Source organism: Ursus maritimus, unplaced genomic scaffold (genome assembly GCF_017311325.1).
Source record: "Ursus maritimus isolate PB19 unplaced genomic scaffold, ASM1731132v1 scaffold_21, whole genome shotgun sequence".
NCBI classification, from domain to species: Eukaryota; Metazoa; Chordata; class Mammalia; order Carnivora; family Ursidae; genus Ursus; species Ursus maritimus.
In genome coordinates, this window is record NW_024424564.1 from 50704846 (window position 1) to 50718186 (window position 13341).

Below are 13341 nucleotides of genomic sequence, written 5' to 3' on the forward strand. Positions count from 1 at the left end.
GAAAATAAACCACAAGCTACAGCTTTAGGGCAACTAGGGGCATGAAAAACCCATAAACCCCAACTCACATGTGAGGCCTGAAGCACCTGAGCCCAGCTGGTGAGGAACAGGGTGCAGAGGGGCCCAGAAGTGGAAGACGGCAGGAATCACTACTTCTAAAAGGAAGATGAGTAAGTCCAAAGAGTGAGCTGTAGCCTGAATGAACCAGGAGAAGTTCAAGTTTGGAGGCAGGTGACCCCTTCAAGCCAGCTGGGTTCTGCGAGGCGAAAGGGCAGTGGATCCAGAGAACGGTCATCTTTCATTTTATTTTTTAAAAGATTTATTTATTTGAGAGAGAGATAGAGAGAGCACACAGCAGAAGGAGCAGGGAGAGGGAGAAAGAAGCCCAAGCTGACTCCATGCTAAGTGCAGAGCCCAACACAGGGCTCGATCTTGGGACCCTGAGATATGACCCGCGCTGAAACCAAGAGTTGGACACTTAACCAACTGCGCCATCCAGGCGCCCCAAGAAAGGTCATATTCTAAAGGAATAATCCATTTCCATAAAAACAGATAAACTTAGAGAACTAGCCTGGCCTCTCTCCCAATTTCCATCAAAACCTCCTATTAAATGCTGATCCAGGAAAATTCAACCAATTTGAATTAAAAAAAAATGGTTAAAGGAATAAAAAAATAGTGTCCATACAAAGATGCTCCAAGAATGAAAAGGGAAAGAAATAGTAATGTTCTCTTACGTGTAAGGAAAATTCACCACAAAAATATTCCCACAAAGCAAATAAAAATTCTAATACAAAATTACAGCATGAATTAAAAAAACAAAAACAAAAACAACCCAACTTTAAAAAGTAATTCCAGCTATGAAGGCAGACCAAAAAGCAGAAATAAAAAAGCTGGAGAAGAAATGGTCAGACAAAGTGACAGCAGGACATGAGGACCATATGTGATGTGAGCATGGCCAGACCTCAGGAAAGAATTAGAGGGAAAATACAAGAATATTTCAGAAACGAAGACTAAGCAACAAGAAATACACAGGAGAACAGACTCCAGACAAAGTACAGGAAGAGACACGAAGATTAACGTGAAAAAAAAGTCAACAAAAATCCAGCAGAAATAAAGAGAACAAAGAACCAAACAAAAAAACAAAAAAACCAAACAAACCAAGATGATCCAACACACGTACAACCAGGCTCCTGAAGAAGAAACAGAAACGAATGAATAGAATAAATCTCTGCAGTTACAATTCAGGAAAACCTTCCCGAAATAGGGGAAGACCTACTGAAAAGGCACACCTTGTACTAGAGAACAGTGACCCAGAATGATAAATCCCAAGACATAAGACAGTAAAATCACTGGGCTTTAAAGGTACAAAGATAAATCTTTGCATAGCTACGTACAAAGCGCAAGCCATCCATGAAGGACAGAGAATGAGGCTGGCATCAGACTTCTCCGTGGCAGCATTTAAAGACTGAAGATAGTGGAACAACTACAGGGTCATCAAGGAAAGAAAGCTGGAGCCAAAGATTAACCCAGAGCCACACTGTTCTTTATAAAGATGACGGGGCACATGGGAGGCTCCGTCGGTTAAGCGGCTGCCTTCAGCTCAGGTCATGATCCCAGGGTCCTGGGATCGAGCCCCAAGTCGGGCTTGGGGAGCCTGCGTCTCCCTCTTATTCTTCCCCTCTCACCTGCTCGTTCTTGCTCTCTTTCTCAAATGAATAAATAGAATCTTTGAAAAAAATTTAATACGTATAAAGATTACACGCCAACAGTTTTGTATATAAGGACCTAAGGCAAGATTCCTCCTCTGAGGAAAACCGAGGAATCAACTTCGGCCAACCAAGGAGTGCTTGAAAGCACTGTAATAAGAGAACTGAATATATTTAGATGCAGAACCCCCTCTCCCCCCAAGAAAGGGTAGGAATAAAGATGACAGATGCAACGAAAATGTTATCTAGCCAGACAACATGGAAATGATACAATTACCCAAAACTTGGTAGGCAAGGTTCCGGGAAAGGAGGTCAAAAGTGGAATGAGTTCCATGGTTACCTCATCTTTTAACTGCAAGCGGTAAGAGCTAAAAAATCAAACAGTAAATGTTTAAGCATATTTAAAGTACAAACGTGGCAAAAAGGATAACGCTGCCCTATTTTATCGAATCTAGTGAAATGCATTGTTATGTGCCCACTAAAAAACCTAAAATGCTGTGAATTAAACAATGTCACTTTGCTTTCTTATCATGCAGAACTTTCTTGAAAAATGCTTTAGTCAGATTTTAAAATCACCCATCCAAGGGGCGCCTGGATGGCTCAGTCAGAAGACCATGCGACTCCCAATCTCAGGGTTTTCCCACACGGTATCACTCCTGTACCATCACGTGTGGGCCATGCAGCCCTTCTCAAAAGTGCCTCACTGTTGTCCCCAGAATCTTCTTCCAAGCTGCTCATACCTCTTCTTTAGGTCTTCGTGTCATTGCCTAAGTAGGCAATGGCAACTGTCATGAGCACCACCTGACCAAGAGCTGCTGGAAGCATTAGAACGGAAAGAAGATAGGCCGTAATCACTCAGCACAGTGTCAGCTGAAATGGGGCAGCGACAAGAGAAAGGGAAACAAGAAAGAGGAAACAAGTGAAGTTTATTGTTCAGAGAAGAGAATGCTGTCTAAAGAGAGAAGAAACTAAGAGTATTATATAAAGGTGTAAATAGAAATATAGCTACTACAACAAAAATACAAGCTTTCCCAGGTATCAGAGGAACTTTTTTGTATTTTTATTATTTTTTTAAAGATTTTATTTATTTATTCGACAGAGATAGAGACAGCCAGCGAGAGAGGGAACACAAGCAGGGGGAGTGGGAGAGGAAGAAGCAGGCTCATAACGGAGGAGCCTGATGTGGGGCTCGATCCCATAACGCCGGGATCACGCCCTGAGCCGAAGGCAGACGCTTAACCGCTGTACCACCCAGGCGCCCCAGAGGAACATTTTTTTTAAACACAGTGAGAGAATAAGGAATATAGCCCTCCCACATGTGTGAAGACCTATCTACGTACATACACACAATATGACAGACCAAAGACACCTGTGACATCAATATATATAAACAGGCTTAATTCACTTATCTTTATGAAGAAGAAGATTTTTTATTTAAATCCCAAGCCAAACCTAACTCTCTCCTGTATCTGAGAGATAGAGATGCACACCAAAGTGATTCAGAAAGGTTAACAGCAAAAGAAAGAGCAAAGGTAGAAAGAAAAATACAAATAAAACCAAAGCTGGGGCCATAATCTTAAGATCGGACTGAGAATTCAAGCCAATCATCACTAAGTGAGCCAAAGAAGGGCCATTTGTAATGCTAAAGGGTATAATTCACAATGTACCAAGTAACACTGCAGCAATTTTCAGGAATTAGAAATTACAAAATGCGGGGCGCCTGGGTGGCACAGCGGTTGAGCGTCTGCCTTCGGCTCAAGGTGTGATCCCTGCATTGTGGGATCGAGCCCCACATCAGGCTCTTCTGCTGTGAGCCTGCTTCTTCCTCTCCCACTCCCCCTGCTTGTGTTCCCTCTCTCGCTGGCTGTCTCTCTGTTATATAAATAAATAAAATCTTTAAAAAAAAAAGAAATTACAAAATGCTAGGATAAACAGATTGAAACACACTAATAAGAGATGAAACACACTAATAAGAGATTTTAATTCCCTTTTCTTAGCCCAAGAAATAAGTAGATCAAATTATAAATAAGAATTCAGAAGTCGTAAATAAAAGAGTGAGTAAAGTTCCACACTATATCAAACTCTCTATCCTATCTTTAGACTTTCTTTGTAAGAATGATGAAGCATTCATAAAAATTGAAAACAAAATTGACAAATCTTTAGCTAGAGCCATCAAGAAAAAAAGAGAGAGGACTCAAACAAATAAAATCAGAAATGGAGGAGGAGAAATAATGATCGACACCATAGAAACACAAAGGATTACATGAGAATACTATGAAAAATTATATGCCAACAAACTGGACAACCTAGAAGAAAGGGACAAATTCCTAGAAACATGTAACATTCCAAAACCGAATCAGGAAGAAATAGAAAATTTGAAAAGACTGATTACCAGTAATGAAATTGAATCAGTAATCAAAAAACCCCAAAAAAACAGAAGTCCAGGACCGGATGGCTTCATAGGCGAATTCTACCAAATATTTGAAGAAGCATTAATACCTATTCTTCTGCTTTTTTTTTTTTTTAAGATTTTAAAAAATGTATTTACTTGAGAGAGACAGCAGAGGGAGAGGGAGAAACAGACTCCCACCGAGCAGGCCCGATGTGGGGCTCTATCCCAGGACTCTGGGATCATGACCCAAGCCGAAGGCAGATGCCTAACTGAGCCACCCAGGCACCCCAATACCTATTCTTCTTAAACTACTCAAAAAAATAGAAGAAGGACAGCTTCCAAATTCATTCTATGAGACCAGCATTACCCTGATACCAAAACCAGATAAGGACGATATGTGTGTGATGAACATAGATGCAACAATTCTCAACAAAATATTAGCAAATCCAATCCAATGATATACTTTAAAAAAATCATTGTGGGGGGTGGGGCAGGGAAAAAATAATTTGTCACAATCAAGTGGGATTTATTCCCAGGATACAAGGGTGGTTCCGTATTCACAAATCAATTAACATGATACATCACATTAACGAGAGAAAGGATAAAAACCATATAATCATCTCAATAGATGCAGAAAAAGCATTTGACGCAGTACAACATCCATTCATGATAAAAACTCTCAACAAAATAGGTTTAGACGGAATATACCTCAACATAATAAAGTCCATTATGAAAAACCCACGGCTGACGTCATACTCAATAGGAAAGAACTGACAGCTTTTCTTCTACAATCAGGAACGAGATGAGGATATTCACTCTCACCCCTTTCATTCAACATTGTACTGGAAGTCCTAGCCACAGCAATCAGACAAGAAAAAGAAATAAAAGGCATCCAAACAGGTAAGCAACGAAGCAAAACTCTATTTGCAGATGACATGATACTATTCATAGAAAACCCTCAAGATTCCACTAAAAAACTACTAGAACTAATAAATGATTCAGTAAAGTCACAGGATATACAGAAATCTGTCGCATTTCTACACAGTAATAATGAGGTAGCGGAAAAGAGAAATTAAGAAAACAATCTCATTTACAACTGCACCAAAAGGAATAAAATACCTAGGAGTTAACTTAACCAAGGAAGTGAAAGACTGGAACTCTGAAAACTATAAAATACAGATGAAAAACATGAAAGATGACACAAACAAATGGAAGACATTCCACGCTCACGGATTGGAAGAACCAATACTNCAATACTGTTCAAATGTCCATACTACCCAAAGCAGTTTACAGATTTCATGCAATCCTTACCAAAATACCAATAGCATTTTTCACAGAACAAGAACAAATAATGCTCAATGGGTTCAGAACCCCCCAAGACCCTGAACAGCCAAAGCAATCTGGAGAAAGAACAAAGGTGGCAGTATCACAACCCCAGATTTCAAGAAATACAACAAAGCTGTCATCATCAAAACAGTATGGTATCGGCATAAAAACAGACACATAAAACAATGGAACAGAACAGAGAGTCCAGAAATAAGCCCAGCTTATATGGCCTATTAATCTCCAACAAAGGAGGCAAGACTGCAATGGGGCAAAGACAGTCTCCTCAGTAAATGACGCTGGAAAAACTGGACAGCTACATGCAAACGAATGAAACTGGACCACTTTCTTATACCATACACAAAAATAAACTCAAAATGGATTAAAGACCAAGCTGTGAGACATGGAGCCATAAAATTCCTAGAAGAGAGCACAGGCTGTGCTTTCTTTGACCTCAGCTGTAGAAACATATTTCTTGGTACGTCTTCTCTGGCAAAGGAAACAAAAGCAAAAATACATATGTGATTCTGGAATTTGACAAATTGATCCTGAGGTTCATATGCCAAAATAAACAAGCAAAGACCTATAGGAAAAGTCTGACAAGGAGGGAAAAGAGAAGAAGGACTGGAAGTTCTTTAGATGGAAAAACATTCTATGAAGTTTCCATACTTAAAACAATGCAGTCTTAGCATCTGAACAAACAGGGCAACGAAACAAAAGCTACCACAGCAATCTTAACGTCCCTGAATATGCAATGAAGGCAGGATCTCCAGTTAGTAAAGTAAAATGGGGGGGCGCCCGGGTGGCTCAGTCGGTGAAGTGTCTGCCTTCGGCTCAGGGCGTGATCCCAAGGTCCTGGGATCCAGCCCCGCATCAGGCTCCTCTGCTGGAAGCCTGCTTCTTCCTCTCCCACTCCCCCTGCTTGTGTTCCCTCTCTCACTGGCTGTCTCTCTCTCTGTCAAATAAATAAATAAAATCTTAAAAAAAAAAAAAAGTAAAGTAAAATGGGTCTTCTAAGGCGTTGGGCCACTGGAGTAGAAGCTGGGTTCACATCTCAGAACATGCCCCAGGATAAACACCAAATGTAAAATAATAAACCCCATAAACATTTAGAACAAAACATGGGTGAATTCCTTTATAACCTCGGAGTTGGGAAAGTTCTCTTAATTACGTACGAAATCCATCCAGAAGCCATAAAAGAAAAGACGAATACATGTGACTCCTTGAAAAAGTCCAACTGCTCCATGTCCTCCCCCAAAATCCCATCAGCAAAGCCAAAATGGAAGTGACAACTTGGGGTAGGTTTTGTGCCCCTCGGATCCCCAAGGTCCCCAAGGTCCGACTTTCTGGACCCTCTAAACGGCTCCCGGGAATCAAGGAGAAGACACCCAACCACACAAAAGGGAAGAGGCCAAAGCCAGTTCAGACACATGCAAAACATGCTCCTTAGTAAGTCAGCAAGCGTGAGGATCTTTTTGTAAGTAAGAGAAATGCAATCAGAACACTCAGCATCTCTCACCTGTCAGACTGGCAAAAATCCAAACTTGGACAACACACTGGTCCGGCCTGGCTGTGAGGTGACAGGCCCCTGGCCCAGGGCTGGTAGGCACGCAAGCGGTCCGCCTCCAGTCCGTGGTGGAGGGCAACCGAACAACCTCTACCAGAAGGACACAAACGCTTACCCTCCACCGTGTACCACCACCGGGAATTCATCTGTAGATAAGTGCCATTTGTACAGGTCACAGGTTTGTTTTCAATTGCCAAGGACTGAAAACAGCCCAAGGTCTTTTTTGAAGGGACTGGCTAAATACACAAAGACACACTGACACGTGTAAACATCGGCTCTCAGAGGCAGGGGCGAAGGCTGCTTTTACTCACTGTTGCACCCCTTGTGCCCTGCACAGGCCCCCGCACACAGTAGGGGCCCAATGTATATTTTCTGAACGAATGAGTAAATGATCCCTGAACGGCCCACAAAGCCAAGATCAGATAGGGTGACCAACCCGTAAGCCATTTGCAAATGGCAAACCGGATGCCGGATGCCGATTACAACTGATAGAAAGTGTAATTGACAGGTCCCGCCTCACCACCGGAGGACACAAAATAAGGTCACATACCTTCGACTTTTCATATTGAAATACCTGAGTCTTTCCTGGTGACCTTCTCAAAGCTGCAGGGCTAGGGCGCAGGGGAGACAGGATTTGCACCCGGGTAAATCTGCCCCCAAGTCGCAGAACTCTCCTTTTTCCCTGAGGCCATCCCTCCCTGCCAGGGTCACTCCAGCTCCGCCCTGGAGGCTGGACTGAGGATCCGGCTGCCTGGGGTTGGCTTCTCAGGAGAGGGTCAAGTCATGCCCCCTGAGCTTTATGCCCAGTTCGGGCAGCATAAGCCACCATGAATCTGGACTCCTCTACGTTTGCTATCTTGGCATGTGCACACACAGGCTTGCAGGACGTCTGCGGTGCCAGGAGGGCTGGCTACGGATGAGCTTTCTGCCTTGGTCATCTGCTACGCCCAGCAATCACAGAGGCACAAGCAGCAGGGAAACTCTTCATCAGATAAGACCGTGGCGGGCAAGTTCCCGCCTGTATTAAGAGCCCTGAGTTCACTGTATTTGGAAGCTCCCAGGTTGCTTCATTTTTCCCTTTTTTACCGTATTAAAGATTACAGATGATTGGCAGCAAAAGAGCACGCCAACCCCGCCCCGCACGACATGCACACACAGCACTGACCATACGGGGTATTCTCCGTCTTAACAGTCTTTGCTGACTGCGTATTACCCAAACAAGGGACCTGGTTTCTATCTTCCACACACTTGCTCTGTGATCTTGGAGTCTGACCTCTCTCTCATCAATTCTGAGCCTCAATTTCTTTATCTGTAAAATAAAGAGCTTGGAAGAGACAATGTCTAAGGACGCTTCTAGAAAGACCTTCCAAATTTGGTTTCTCCAGTACCAGTTCGGTTCATGCCATCAGAGGTGGACCTCGCTGACCTTTCTAGACAGTGTATTTCAGGGCCACCTGCCCCTTGGTGCCAGGCCAAGAGCACAGGCAGATAATAAGGCCAGAAGGATGACAATTCACAGATAAGAGAGTTCCTGCTCAACCTGATTTCAAAAGTCTTCTTGGAAAGAAACCCAAGCCCTTGGCATCACACTCAGTCCCCTGACCCTTCATTCAACAAATGTTTGAACACTTATTATGAGCCATGCCCCCACTCCAAGGTCTGGAAATAAGACAGCAGTCAACAAAGCAGATCCTCTCTTGCTTCCTGGAGTTGAAATTCTAGTGGGAGAAAATTAACCAGTAAAGAAATACATCAGGTGGATAACATGCTATGTGGAAAAATGCAGCAGGGAGCTTGGACTGAGAGGCCGGGGGGTGGGGGTGTGGGGTGAGGGTGGGGGTGCTACATCACACAGACCGGTAAGGATGGCCTCTCTGAAAAGCTGACATTTGTGCCAAGAGCTGAAGGAAGTGAGGGGACCAGCCTTAGGGCTATCTGGGGGAAGTGTGTCCTGGGAGGGAAACTAGTGAGTGCAAAGGCCCTGGGGCATGTGTGCCTGAGGTGCTGATGAAATAGCAGAGTAAGTGAAGTAGTAAGTAAAGTGGGAGGAGGAAGGTACCAGGAGAGGAAGTCAGAGAGAGAATGAGGAGACCAGGTCATAGGGGGCCTTGAGGGCCATTGGAAGAATTTGTCTGACTGGGAGGGCTGCCATTGGGAGCTTTTGAGGAGGAAAGGGCTACAATGTGCGGTATGTCTTAAGAGGTATTTGGGATCTGGCTGCTTTTTGAGACTAAACCACGGGGCATGTGTGGCCACAAGAGAGCAGTTATGAGGCTCTTGGGATAGTCCAGAGGAGAGGGGGGTGAAGGGCTGGGAAACAGGGGGAGTGCTCCTCTTGAAACATCCTTCTGACCTATCTCTCCTTCCCACGCCAGCCCCGTGACCACAACTCAGCTCAGGGCTCGGTTCTCTGCCTCGGGACCCACCACCCCAGCCTCTTGCCTGGCTTCCTGCCTCGGCCCCAAGCAGGTTTCCACACCCCACACCACCCAGGCCTGGTAGGCACTTCCCCTGCAGCCCCTGCCCCTCCCCAGGCCCACAACTTCCAGACCAGCCAGGCTGACCTCTGCCAGATTGCTCAAGCCATCGAGCGCTGGGAGTTCCAGATTTCTGCAATATGCTCTTTCCTTTCCCTTAGAACATTCCTCCATCCCCCTCTCCCCAGCAACCTTTTAACCATAATATGTGGGAAGAGCTGCCATTTGCCAAGAACACACCACAGGTCAGGCATCCTGCCAAGCACTGATCACTCTTCCTCAGGTCTTCATGTCTACCACTATGGCCCCATTTCACATGCAAGAAAATGAAGGTACAGAGAGGAAATGCGACCTTCCCACTGCTGCAGGGCTAGTGAGCGTGAGGCAGGGTCTGCACCCCGGGATGTCTGCCCCAAGTCCTCAGACAGTCCTCCCTCCCTGAGTCTCTCCTGACCTAGGTGGGCAGAGCAGGCCACCTCCAGGAAGCTGCCTGGATTTCAGCACAGCTCCAACTGTGGGCCATGGGCTGGGTCCCCATTCCTGCACACACTGGTCCTTGTGGCTACCTTCCAAACCAGTGTGCCCAAACCCTGGGCCTCGTCCACATCTAAACCACAGGCAGACCCTCAGGGCTCCGGTGAGGCCCGCTGGGAATGGCCAGGGTGCGTGTGGCCGTGGAGGACACTGGGAGCACAGGAACATGGGCACTGAGCCACACGCCACCCACTCTCCCGCGGCTGTAAATGACAGTAACTTAGAGAGGGCACCATCCATGTGTGAGGACTGAGGCACGAAGGAAAGCCGTCCTGACACTCCAGGTGCCCTTGAAAATGACAGTAAAAACAGAGGAAAACCAACTCCATTGCTCAAACCCACCAGGCTCTGGGATTCCCACATTTCTGGAGTACGTGCTTCCCACTTCCCAAGATGTCCCTCCAACCCCTCCCCTGCCCAGCAGCCTCCTAACCAGAATAGGAAAGAAGAGCTGCCGTTTGCTACTGACCGCACCAAAATGCCATTCTGGCTGCACGGGTGACAGGTGACTACAATTGTGGCTTCACGCCTTTGCACACTGTCTCCGTATTTCCACAATCGAGGGGTTGTGTGCGTCTCCGGTCACCACCCTGCAGTGACACCTGCTTTACTCTACCCCGAAGACGAAGACGGTGTGAGGGCACTGAAGACCTGAGGCAAAAGCAGGCGTCATCTATTCTTCTTGGTCCCGATGCCTCCCTGCTGGGGGGGTGGGGGCTGCCACGCGGGGCTGTCGGGGCTGTCGCAGACATGGAGCGGTGTCTACCCAGAGCCACAGGAACACAGAGGGAGAGCCTACTGCACGTAATGTCCGACACCTTGCTTTGTTTTTCACTTAAAAATCTGCTGGGCCCCCGTATTTTAAAACTAGATAGTTGCACAAAGGTACACATTTCCTAAAACTCCCCGAACCGTGCACGCGCACCGATGTGTAAATTGCACCAGAATAAACCTGCTGGGACGCCTGCGCTCTGCCCTCGTTTCCTGCGGTAAACACCGCTCCATATGCTAATTTTCCGGGGCTACAGCGTATCTCATAGGGCGGTTCCATCCTTCCCTTGGCCTAGTTCCTGTCCTGAGTCCTGGAAATGTGGTTTCCATCTTTCTGCGTTTACAGACAACGCCGTGGTGAATATCTCGGCACTCACGTCTTCGAGCACATCCTTAATTACTTCTGTAGGCCTGGTTCCTAGAAATGAGCCTCTTGGGTCACAGGAAACATAATTTAAAGTTTTAGATACAGATCACTATCTTGTCTCCAGAAAGGTTTTTAAAACACTCCACATTCTCTGGGCACCTGGGTGGTTCAGTCGGTTAAGCACCTGACTTTGGCTCAGGTCATGGTCTCAGGGTCCTGGGATTGAGCCCCCACTTCTCCTTCTCCCTCTGCTCCTCCCCTCCACTCAGACGCACGCTCGCACTCTCTAATAAGTCCATATTCTCTCCAGTGTCAGGACTCACCCACCTTCCCATGACCCTCAGCCCGGGGAGGGGTGAGCTGCTTGAGCCATTTCCGGAAGGCTCCCTGTCAGGCGTGGAGCTCCGTGGTTAACGTAACAATAGTATATACATCTTCTGAGGGCTTCGTCTGCACAGACACTGGTCAAAGTGGTTTTCGTGGAGCAACTCATTTAATCCTCCCGGCAGCCCCGTGAGGCAGGAGCTCTTACCATCAACTACGGTTGAACCAAGGCACAGCTGGGATTCCAGCACCCCTCGCCAGGTGGAAGGATTCAGTCGGCCTGTGGCCCAGCCAAGTTCACCTGGGACTGCTCTGGCTCTGCAGGCTGAAACTCACTGCAATAAAGAAAAGGCGCGTAACCCAGAGCCTCAGTGTCCTCATCTGTAAAATGGGAAGAGCAGCACAGGATGGCAGAGGGATTTTTTTTTTTTTAAGATTTTATTTATTTATTTTGAGAGACAGAGAGCACAAGGGGGGGGAAGTGGCAGGCAGAGGGAGAGGGAGAAGCGGACTCCCTGCTGAGTGGAGAGCCGGATGTGGGGCTTGCTTCCCACGGGATCACGACCTGAGGTGAAGGCACTGTGCCACCCAGGCACCCCTGCAGAGGGGGCTAAATAACAAAGGGTCTGGCACCTCATAAGGGCTCAATCCATGGCCCGCCCCCCAGCTCAGGAGGTTGCCTTGGACACCCCGGTGGGAAGGTACAAATGAAGATCTCAGACAACTGGAGGGCTGGTGGGGGCAGGGACCTTTCCGGGCTCTGTGTCTACATCTGGGATGAGGGGTTCTGCTCTCTCAAATCAAGTCTGTTGGGTGACTGTGAAGACCAGCTCCCCTGCTTCACTCTCATGTGCCTGTTCACCTAGCTCCCTGGTTGCCAATTCAGACTTTGCACAGGTCTGACTTTCAGAATGTGCGGTGTGTTCCCGCTGGAGTCAGCTCCTGGCGGGTGAGAGTGTGGGCACAGGGCAGAGCGTGCGGCCATCAGCCAGAAGGGAAGGGGCTCTTCTAGTCCTGTGCCCAACTCAGCTTCCACTGGAAGCTTCTGGATCCACTGAGGTCTGTCCAGAGGGAAAACAGAGACAGACAGGAGAGGAAGGGACGCTCACTCACCTACAGGGGCAGCTTCCTGATATCTCCTAGAAATGGAGGCGCTAAGAGGAGAGCGATTCTCAAGGGCACGCACTTAATGCCTGGACGGCCGACTCGGAACACGTCCCTGCCACTCATCAGCGGACTAAACCTGAACGAGGCCTTTTCCCTCCCTTGGGAGTGGGGCGAGGGGTAACCCCTGCTACACTGGACTCCAAGGGATGAGGCTCGCAAACAGCCCTGGGAGCTGGGGGCCTCAGGACCAGAACCTCTTCTCCCCACTGAGCTTCTCCACCTCCCCCTACATGAACATCAAAGCCAGTTCATAAGGTGTCAGCCTGGCCCTTCCCTTTCGCCTCCTGTCTTCACCAGCTCAGAAGTTCCCTCAACCGGTGCCGGACACCCCCACCTCCTGCATCCTCTGGGACCTCCATCTAGGGACCTGCCTCTCCGCTGGGACTCAGCCACTCCATCTTCTGGTTCCTTCCCAGCAGCTCCTAAACGCAGCCAAGTCTCCTTTATTGTAAAGCACACACACAGATGCAGGAAAATAAAAATAAAAAATGTGCTCCAGCAAAGCACACACCAGCAGCAGCAAAAATAAAAGCCAAATGATAATCTGGGAGGAGGTCTTCGCCACCAGGAGACAAGGGGCAAATACCCTGCCGATGAGCTCAAACCAATGAATCAGAAACTCACATACTGTGGTCATTTCACAAGGTACATATATGCCAATCGCGCTGTACGTGTCCGCTTACACAGCGCTGCGTGTCAGTTACAGGTCAATA

The 13341-nt window shown here is 47.1% G+C and overlaps 1 protein-coding gene across 5 annotated transcripts in view; it reads right to left on the bottom strand.

The window, feature by feature from the left end:
- A4GALT (alpha 1,4-galactosyltransferase (P blood group)) overlaps positions 1–13341 on the bottom strand; it is a 25579-nt gene that overhangs the window by 7703 nt on the left and 4535 nt on the right. For 2 of the 5 annotated variants that reach the window (XM_040637658.1, XM_040637652.1), the window contains exon 1: positions 11670–11796. The exons of 2 other annotated variants lie outside the window; for them this stretch is intronic. The gene's annotated coding sequence lies outside the window, so the exon portion shown is untranslated. Of the gene's footprint in view, positions 1–6940; positions 7042–11669; positions 11797–13341 lie in introns of those variants that run through there. One more of the 5 variants, XM_040637656.1, reaches the window with a different exon arrangement.